The sequence below is a fragment of the Ascaphus truei genome, unplaced genomic scaffold (genome assembly GCF_040206685.1).
Source record: "Ascaphus truei isolate aAscTru1 unplaced genomic scaffold, aAscTru1.hap1 HAP1_SCAFFOLD_1567, whole genome shotgun sequence".
Lineage (NCBI taxonomy): Eukaryota > Metazoa > Chordata > Amphibia > Anura > Ascaphidae > Ascaphus > Ascaphus truei.
In genome coordinates, this window is record NW_027454457.1 from 23,018 (window position 1) to 32,120 (window position 9,103).

Sequence of the window (9,103 nt, forward strand, 5' to 3'; positions counted from 1 at the left end):
TGTATATATCAGTGGGTGGGTGTATCAGTGTGTGTGTGTGTGTATCAGTGTGTGTGTATCAGTGTGTATCAGTGTGTGTGTGTGTGTGTATCAGTGGGTGGGTGTATCAGTGTGTGTGTGTGTGTATCAGTGTGTGTGTGTGTATCAGTGTGTGTATGTGTATCAGTGTGTGTATCAGTGTGTGTGTGTGTGTGTGTGTGTGTGTGTGTGTGTGTGTGTGTGTGTGTGTGTGTGTGTGTGTGTGTGTGTATCAGTGGGTGGTTGTATCAGTGTGTGTATCAGTGTGTGTGTGTGTATCAGTGTGTGTGTATCAGTGGGTGGGTGTATATCAGTGGGTGTGGGTGTATCAGTGTGTGTGTATCAGTGTGTATCAGTGTGTGTGTATCAGTGTGTGTGTGTGTGTGTGTGTGTGTGTGTGTGTGTGTGTGTGTGTGTGTGTATCAGTGGGTGGGTGTATCAGTGTGTGTGTGTGTGTGTATCAGTGTGTGTGGGTGTATCAGTGGGTGTGTGTATCAGTGTGTGTATCAGTGTGTGTGGGTGTATCAGTGGATGGGTGTATCAGTGTGTGTATCTGTGTGTGTGTGTGTGTGTGTATCAGTGTGTGTATCAGTGTGTGTATCAGTGTGTGTATCAGTGTGTGTGTATCAGTGTGTGTGTATCAGAGGGTGGGTGTATCAGTGTGTGTGTGTGTGTGTGTCAGTGTGTGTGTGTGTGTGTCTGTCAGTGTGTGTGTGTGTATGTCAGTGTGTGTGTGTGTGTGTGTCAGTGTGTGTGTGTGTGTGTGTCAGTGTGTGTGTGTGTGTCAGTGGGTGTGGGTGTCAATGGGTGTGGGTGTGTCGGTGGGTGTGTGTGTCGGTGGGTGTGGGTGTCGGAGGGTGGATGTGTGTGTCGGTGGGTGGGTGGGTGTGTGTATCGGTGGGTGGGTGTGTGTATCGGTGGGTGGGTGTGTGTATCGGTGGATGTGTGTATGTATCAGTGGGTGTGTCTCCCTCACCCTCCCTGTCTCCCTCTCTCTCCCTCACCCTATCCCTCACCCTCTCCGTCTCCCTCACCCTCTCCGTCTCCCTCACCCTCTCAGTCTCCCTCACCCTCTCAGTCTCCCTCACCCTCTCAGTCTCTCTTCCTCACCCTCTCCGTCTCCCTCTCTCTCCATCTCCCTCACCCTCTCCCTCACCCTCTCCGTCTCCCTCACCCTCTCTTCCTCACCCTCTCCCTCTGTCTCCCTCACCCTCTCTGTCTCCCTCACCCTCTGTCTCCCTCACCCTCTGTCTCCCTCCCCCTCCCTCCCCTCCCCTCCCTCCCCCTCTCTCACCCTCTCTGTCTGTCTCCATCACCCTCTCTGTCTGTCTCCCTCACCCTCTCTGTCTGTCTCCCTCACCCTCTCTGTTTGTCTCCCTCACCCTCTCTGTCTGTCTCCCTCACCCTCTCTGTCTCCCTCACCCTCTCTGTCTCCCTCACCCTCTCAGTCTCCCTCACCCTCTCAGTCTCTCTTCCTCACCCTCTCCGTCTCCCTCTCTCTCCATCTCCCTCACCCTCTCCCTCACCCTCTCCGTCTCCCTCACCCTCTCTTCCTCACCCTCTCCCTCTGTCTCCCTCACCCTCTCTGTCTCCCTCACCCTCTGTCTCCCTCACCCTCTGTCTCCCTCCCCCTCCCTCCCCTCCCTCCCCTTCCCTCCCCCTCTCTCACCCTCTCTGTCTGTCTCCATCACCCTCTCTGTCTGTCTCCCTCACCCTCTCTGTCTGTCTCCCTCACCCTCTCTGTTTGTCTCCCTCACCCTCTCTGTCTGTCTCCCTCACCCTCTCTGTCTCCCTCACCCTCTCTGTCTCCCTCACCCTCTCTGTCTCCCTCACCCTCTCTGTCTCCCTCTCTCTCCCTCACCCTCTCTGTCTCCCTGTCTCTCTCTCCCTCTCTCTCCCTCCCTCTGTCTCTCCCTCTCTCTGTCTCTCCCTCCCTCTGTCTCTCTGTCTGTCTCTCTGTCTCCCTCACCCTCTCTGTCTCCCTCTCTCTCCCTCACCCTCTGTCTTCCTCTCTCTCCCTCCCTGTCTCCCTCTCTCTCCCTCTCTGTCTCCATCTCTCTCCCTCTCTCACCCTCTCTGTCTCTCTCCCTCACCCTCTGTCTCTCTCTCTCACCCTCACCCTCTCTGTCTCCCTCACCCTCCCTGTCTCCCTCTCTCTCCCTCACCCTCTCTGTCTCTCTCCCTCACCCTCTCTGTCTCCCGCACCCTCTCTGTCTCCCTCTCTCTCCCTCACCCTCTCTGTCTCCCTCTCCCTCCCTGTCTCCCTCCCTGTCTCCCTCTCCCTCCCTGTCTCCCTCCCTCCCTGTTTCCCTCTCTCCCTGACTCCCTCCCTCCCTGACTCCCTCTCCCTCCCTGACTCCCCCTCTCCCTGACTCCCTCTCCCTCCCTGACTCCCTCCCTGACTCCCTGTCTCCCTCTCCCCCTATGTCTTATCTTAACTGCCGTATACCTACACCGAAGTAACCTACCCTGCTTTCTTCCAGATCTGACTCATGTTTCACGTGGGAGATATCGGAAGACAGGTAGGGAACACCTCCCCTCCAGTATAGTACCTTGAGAGACTGCGGATCAGGTAAGATCCCAGGCGGGATTGTTGCTTTAGAAATTGTGAAAAGCGGGTATCCTGGCACTGGTTAATGGGTTCAGAATCGTTCACATCTGGCTTTTTTTTCCGATTAGTGAGGTCATACGACACACACACACACACACACGTAACTATGTAACAAGGACTAATGGTCGTAAAGTATAAGTGTAATACAATAAATAAACTTATGTAAAAAAAAAAAAAAGTGTCCCGGTTTTTCATTTTCAAAATCTGGTCACCCTAGCTATATACCAGTGCTAACAGCCAGGACATATCAGATGTACGGTGGTCCCCATTAGCGGTACCAATCCAGTGCCCAAATTTTTTTTTAAAAATACTTTAAAATAAATACACCCCCCCCCCTCCCCCTAACAGTACAGTAATGGCCAAATTACTATTATCCTCAGTGTTCGACAAACCCACTCGCCGGGGGTGACCCGAAATTGCCCCATGGTGATTGGCCCAAGCAGCCCCAGTGCTGCTGTTTAAAATCCCCCGCTCGCACTGACTTTCCCCCACGCGCTGAAGGAGGAAAACAAAAAAGCCGGAGGCGCGTTCATGTTGCTGCAGGAGCTTACCCCACCTCCGGCTCCCTGAACAGCGCTTTTTCTCCTCCCCCGCCTCTCTGAGCACGTTTTCTCTCCTCCCCCGTCAGTCATGGCTGCCAGAGAGCGCCTCCGCAGGATGAGTCAGAAGAGGGAATGAGTGTCTCATCTTCACATGAGCACCGAGACAAATGGTGGGCACCCTTATTTGAGGGGTATGAAAAAGGGATGGACCGTACTAGGTTCGTACTGATAAAGAATGATGTGGTAGATCACTGGTGGGATGTAGGCACTTACTCTAAGCATGAGGTTGCTGAAGAACTGTTTAAGAGATGGGTAGAAATCAACCGAAAGCATGTGCCACCCAAAGGCTCATCTATCCTGTATGATAGATACAACAAGTTCATACAAATCATCCCGAGAGCCTGTAGTCCCCGCAGTGATCTGAGGAAAATGTCAGGCCTCTCAGACAGTTTGAAAGTTTGGGTTGCGGTTTACCCGATGGGTTAATAAAAAGAGAGCTTGCCACCTCGTGAATCCCTTCCGAGTTCGGTTAACCACTGCTGTTGCCAAAGTGTGTGCTGGACTGCTAAACTTGATGCGAGCCCCGTGTCTACAGAGTCCGGTGACACCAGCTATTGAAAAAACACTCCTGAAATTCCAAAAACCTGAAAGCCTTAAAACCTTACCTGGGGATGAAAATGGCCGGCTGCAGTGAAACGCACGCCATCCAGCATGGCGCCGCAGAAGCAGCCTCGCCACAGGGCTTCATTGCGGAAGTGGAGCGCTCTTCAGCGTGGGAACAGGAGAGGAGGCGTCCTCTCCCGCGGGCTGGTGGAGGGCAAATGGCGCCCACCGGAAGGACGTCATCGGAAGTGAAGCGGACGCCATCTTGGAGGGGACAGACGAGTGAAACCGGAAGTCGCCATCAGCCGGCGTCAGGAGATGCGCAAGTCTCGCGGGAAGCAGCTATTGTTACGGCACAGCCGGCCACCCACTCACACTGCGGAGGCGCATTACAGGCACAGCGGCAAACCGGGGCCCCGGACGTGGCCCATCCAGGGACAGAAGCAGACTGCCAGCAGAAGCAACGGAGAGGGAGTTTAGCTAGTCACACATAGGATAGTCGGGGATATTAGCTAAAGAGACGTAGCAGAGCGCACACCACACCAGAGAGAAGCAGACAGAGCAACAACACGCATACCGCTCATATAGTTTAAGGGGACACAATAATGTAATCAGGGACGGTTGGTTGAGGGCCAAGGTAGGGCCGAACCCCAGGGCAGCACCACACATAGCATAGTAGAGTCACACAGGAAGAGACACGAGCTGCAGGAGAACAGTGGCAAGCAGTTACAAGTTACATGTTATATCTCACAGGTTACTTTTCAAGTAAAGATTTAAAGTTATAGCTTAGATAATTACAAGGTTGTCATTACAACATTAGACAGCACGGACAGGGGGGGGGAGGGATGTTGCCCCTCACGAAAGCCTTGAACATGAGTCTCCACATGGGCGCAGGGGAGAAGCCCCGCGAGCGGCCCATGAAAGTCCCCCTTAGGCCAGCCATTCGGGACGGGAGAGGGGGATGGAGGGCCATCCCGGACTCCGTCCAGGCTGCACGCCTAAGTGAGGCAAAGAAGGAGATTGGGGGAGCTAGTTCTCGCCCATTCACCGGACAGTTATTAAAAGTTCTAATGTGTGTCATGTGGTGTATTTTTGTGTCCCCCCAATGTGTCCTCTTCTGTATCCCCATCCCACAGTTCCAGGTCTCTGAAGGGAGGAGTCGGATCCGGAGGCTTCCGTCTTTGGGTAAGGAATACCCTTGCACGCAGAGGGATCAGAGAGAAACCAACATAGAGTGCGTACTTTCCCTCGTTCTTCCAGGCTGCAGTCCGAAACCTCAGAAAGAAACAAAAGACCCTCGTCGTTGACACCATGGGCTCCGACGGTTGATTACAAAAGAGAAAAGGTTTGGAAATACACTCATGAGTAAAGGGATCACTATTATTTCACACAATGTGAAAGGCTTTAACAGTCCAGGGAAACGCAGACTAGCTATGGCGGACTACAAGAAAACAGACCCTGACATAATTCTATTACAAGAAACACATTTCTCTAAATCTAGTTCACCAAAATATATTGATTATAGGTGTAGCCATGTCTAAGATTGGTGTACATATCTCTTTCTCATGTTGGCAGTAAACCTGGTAAGTATGCAGGATTGCCAGCATCAATCATGAGGTTTGCCCTCACACCCTGGTGAGGTGTCATATGTCCCCAAAGGAAGTGACAACATGCAGTGTGTTCCCACTTAGTGATACAGAGCATGTTTGTTCTCTGGGGGGTGATATAAGACACAGCACTGCCTAAAGTTAGAAGTTCAGTTTCCTGTTGTTGAGCTGCTCAGTTCTCTGAGAGGCACGTGAAGGTCTGCAACATTGTTGCAGTGTCTCCTGCTAGCTGTGAGTCAGTGAGCATACGCAGCAGAGTTAGGCCTTGGCCATGTTTGGCGCTTGCTCGCTCTCGCTTGCTGCCGCTCGCTCTACCAGGAGCTTTTTGCTGTCCTTACAGAGGAGACAGCAAGCGCTTGGGAGGCGGGTATCACTGTGTGTGTGTGTGTCACTTGGTAGCTGTCAGTGTGTGTGTCACTGGGGAACATGTGTGTGTGTGTGTGTGTGTGTGCGTGCGTGCGTGAGTACGTGTGTGTGTGTGTGTGTGTATATTATATAATATTTTAAAAATTAAAAAAAAAGACATGTTGTGAGAATAAATTATTTATTAACATTGTGCAACTTTGATAAATATATTCACGCACGCACACACACGCGCACACACACACACACGCACGCACGCACGCACACACACACACACAAAGGCACACACACACACACACACACATGCATACACTCACACATGCATGCATACACACACATGCATACACATGCACACACACACATGCATACACACACACACACATGCATACACACACACATGCATACACATACACACACATGCATACACACATGCATACACACACACACACACACATATACACACACGCATACACACACACATGCATGCATACACACACATGCATACACACATGCATACACACACACACACACACACACACGCATACACACACATGCATACACATACACACACACACATGCATACACACAAACACACACACACACACACACACATGCATAAGCACACACATGCATACACACACACACACACACACACAGGAGACATGGATCGGGGCAGAAGGGGGACAGGGATCGGGCAGAAGGGGGACAGGGATCGGGCAGAAGGGGGACAGGGATCGGGCAGAAGGGGGGCAGGGATCGGGCAGAAGGGGGACATGGATCGGGCAGAAGGGGGGCAGGGATCGGGCAGAAGGGGGACAGGGATCGGGCAGAAGGGGGGCAGGAATCGGGCAGAAGGGGGGCAGGGATCGGGCAGAAGGGGGACAGACCGTCAGGGGGCGGGCCGGGAGCGGGCGCGTCACTGGCCGGGGGCGGGCCAGTGACGTCACGGAGCTGGTTCGCCCTCATTGGGCGAACCGCTCACGTGACCGGCCTGTCTCGCCGGCAAGCGGGGGAATTTTAAATTCCCCTAAGACCTGCGCTTCCGCAAGCGCGCGGAAGCGCAGGTGAGCCCCTACTAAAGCCGCTCTAATTGCGGCTGTAGGGGCTCAGTGCTGAGCGGGAGCGCGCGTCAGCACGCTTCCGCAAGCATGCAGGGAACATGTCCGGGGCCTTAGAGGAGCTGAGAGAGACAAAGCAGCTCAAGAGAGGAGCTTACAGCAGCCAGAGAAGCTGGGGAATCTCTTTAAGAGTAGAGGTGGAAAGCAGATCTATTAGGAGAAGGGACCTTCCTGAGAGAGTGCTACAAAGAGATGAGTGGCTGAGCTGTTATCTGTGAGGGGCAGCTTGCCCATACCAACCATCAATAAAGATGCCCTGTTTGAATATACCTCCACTGTGTGAGTGTGAAGTTACTCAGCAGTGGATGGCACCACCAAGAAGGAGTTCCTCACCAGGACCATCTCCCTGCGGAAGCATAGATCCTGATGAGGTGGAGGCGCTGCACATGAAGTTGGACTCGCACACACTACCTCAGCTGCCTGTCTGGATGACATCCCCTAATACCATCAAGCGGGAGACTCAGGAGCCCTGTTGCCTACAGGTGCACCACCAGACACGAACATGTAATGGGGACTGGTTAGACTACCCGGGCCAATGTGAGATTGGGGGGGGGAAAACCCGTTACAATTGGAGGCGCTGCTGAGATGCCTGTTAACAGGACAGGCTTTTGCTAGGCACACAATAGGAAACAGGGAGAGTGTCTGCTGCCACTCTGTGCTGGAAAGGGAAAATCTAGGGGTAGTCAGGAGAACGAAAAACCTCGCAAAGCACGCCCTAGACTGACCTAAGGGGTTAGTGAGTCTGGAGCCGGGGGCTATAGCTGTCCTAGTCACCTTGAGGTAGCGCTAGGGGTAGGATGCCTGAAGGGATAGCCTGTTAACGTGGTCAGGAATTCTGGAGAGGATCTACACTAGGCTAGCCAACAGGAGGTAGACGCCCAAGTACTGCATGGAAGAGCCAGAGTACTCTAGTCTCCATTCCAGATCACTTACCGAAGGGAGCACAGATTGGAGGAAGGAGATACAGTAGACACAGAAAGAGTGAGCCTAGCCTGAGGTAGTGCAAACACGAGTCAGAACTACGTTAGGTACACAAGGTGGTGCACAAGGCATGTTTGTTGTATCGGTATGGCAGCTGCCCCGCAGAGAGGAGCTCCATGTACGATTAGAACGAACACAGTAATCCAATGGCGACCGCAAGAATGGAGGATCCGCGCGGTGCGGAAGGTCCAAAATGGCGGACGGAGGCCGATGGAGAGAGCGCACATGGCGTGTGTGCGGGTGAAGAGCAAGCTACAGAAGCGACTTTTGTGAGCCTGCTATGGAGTGGTGCTAAAGCTGTGGCTGCTCCGTTTCTGTCCTGTCTGGGGTCTAGGGGCAATACCCCCGAGGATACTGAGGAGGACATTGTAGTGATGTGTGGAGAGCCTGTGGAAATTGAATGTCAGTCGGCATGCCTACGGTTAAATGCTACCTCAACATTCAAAGAGACTGATGGTGCAAATCAAAATGGCGGTTCCCGCTTCTCTGGGAGACCGCGTGGACCAGTTGCAGGAAATTCTGCAAATGCTAAAATTGCAGAAAGTTGGCTGGGATTGGCGCCAAAGGAAAAACCCCACCCTGCGGGGGGGTATGGCGCGAAAGCTGTGGCCACGCCCTCAGGGACGGTGACGGACTCAGAGCCCCTCCCCGGTGATGTGAGTGACTCAGCGCAGAGCCAGAACCACTCCCTTATAGAGCATGCCCCTCCTTTACAGTCCACCAGGGGGAGCAAGCGCAGTGAACAGCGATCAGCAACCGCTGTTCATACTAAAGACAGTACAGAATGCAGAGAAGCACACCCGCAGTTGTATGGAGCCTGGCGATACAAAGGGGGGAAAATATCCTTTCTGGTGTGCCCGTGTCTACAAAAGAAATTGAACCTGACTGGTGGTATGGACTTTAACCATGTTGTGTTACCCATAAAATACCGGGTGGCCTGGGTGGATGGAGAGGGGTGCATAAGATGTGCTTGTGACCAGTGTGAATTCCCAGGTGACAAACCGACCTGGGGTCCCAAGTGTGCCTGCTGTGGGGCACAGTTCCTAGAGCCTGTGCTGCTGCAGGCTACGGAACAGAAAGAACCAACGGCGGAGAAGAGCGCGACCGCAGTGGAGGTACCGGAGCACGCCAGCTTCGTACCAACAACCACTGGTTGTATCGCAGAAGAACCCGGTGACTACCTTGCGGAGGATCCGATCGTGATATCCTCCGAGGAAGAGGTGGAAGTCTCGTCGGTGGTGATGCGCCTACCGGCGGACC